This window comes from Aptenodytes forsteri, unplaced genomic scaffold, assembly GCF_000699145.1.
Source record: "Aptenodytes forsteri isolate BGI_AS27 unplaced genomic scaffold, ASM69914v1 Scaffold50, whole genome shotgun sequence".
Classification (NCBI taxonomy): Eukaryota; Metazoa; Chordata; class Aves; order Sphenisciformes; family Spheniscidae; genus Aptenodytes; species Aptenodytes forsteri.
This window is the reverse complement of record NW_008795126.1, coordinates 83,186-84,556: the sequence shown is the minus strand read 5'-3', so window position 1 is coordinate 84,556 and position 1,371 is coordinate 83,186. Positions and strand designations below refer to the sequence as shown.

Sequence of the window (1,371 nt, the reverse complement as noted above, 5' to 3'; positions counted from 1 at the left end):
GAAACGGAGCCGGGATACCCGCGGCCAGGGCGGCTTTCTGAGCGTGCCGGCTCCATGCCAGCGCTGAGGGCTCCCGGGTCAAAGGCACCGCGGCGCTGCGGGCAGGAGGTGCCGTGGGAAGGGGAAGGCAGGCAGCCCTGCCTGCACCCTGGCAGGGCAAAGGAGCTTCGGGCAGAGCGCATCTCTCCGTTCACTGGCACGTGGGAGGAGGGTGGCACATGCCTAAGCACAGGGACCAGCCTGGTGACCCCAAAGACCTCGGGGACCTTCGACACCTTCGCAGACCTTTTCTCCAGCCCACCTCCCGGTGGGCGGCGGGTTTTGCCGAGGGGCACCGGCTGCTGCCTGGGATGCGCTCGGAGCCGTGTCTCCGGAGGCACAGGGCTTCCTCGGCGGACGGAGGGGACCCGCGGGTGACAGTGGGACCCAGGCGATGGCGGGTGCCGCCAACTCGCGCTCACCACCCAGCGCTTCCAGTCGCTCACCTTAACTCACCCCAGCGCCGAGAGGATCCAGATGTCAGCCTGGCTAATAAACACATCAGATTTCAATCTCCGCAGCCATGGGATCGCTTTATCCTCCCCGCGCTTCCAGCTCTGAAAGCAATTTTGCCTTCAAACGAGCGCAGCCTCCTCCCCACCCACAGGACCCGGGCACCGGCTGCATCTTCCACAATGCCCTCGAAGGACGGGGCTCCGGGCACGTGGCTTTAGGGGGGCTCTTTCCGATGGGAGGGTCCCGGGAAGGGGACGCTACCACTGCCCCGGAGCACCCCAGGATGCTGGGAGCCCTCCCAGACCCAGCCGGGTGCCCTAGGCACCCTGCCCCGCCGGTGGCCTAGTGGGTTGCTTGCTGTCTTCAAGGAGCATCTTGGTTTTTGGGGTGCAGCATCCGGCCCCTTCCCACCGCGCGGCCGAGGGGCAGCCAGCGCACATCCATCTGCGTATTGGTTACCTGCCATCTTATCTGCGCTCCGAAAGACAAAGGCACAGTTAAAACATTTTAGAGCAGCCTTCATAGCGTATTAACATGTTATCTAACCCATTAAACCAGAGGCTTATCAGATAATCAAAGCCATTAAGCCCTGAAGCTGCTGCGACTTTGGGTGCGGGGATGGGAAATGCTCCTTCCGCTCCGCCGCCGTGCCGTGCCCAGACCCCCCGTGCCGTGCTCGGACCCCCCGGCGAGCGGCCGGATCCCACCCACCCACCGTGGGCACGCAGGCCCGGGGCACCCGCTGGCAGCTCCAAGTGGGTGCCCGCGTCCCCGAGGACCTAGGGCTGCCACGGGCCAGGGGTCTGGCTGGGGGGCGTCGTGCTGATGCTGTGCCTGTCTCCCCGCAGATGAGCTGGATCTGGCTGGGGGGGAGAG

At 65.4% G+C, this 1,371-nt stretch overlaps 1 protein-coding gene across 1 annotated transcript in view; it reads left to right on the top strand.

Annotated features, from left to right (window-relative positions):
* The window catches only part of ZFPM1 (zinc finger protein, FOG family member 1), a 42,538-nt gene that overhangs the window by 33,986 nt on the left and 7,181 nt on the right, over nucleotides 1–1,371 (top strand).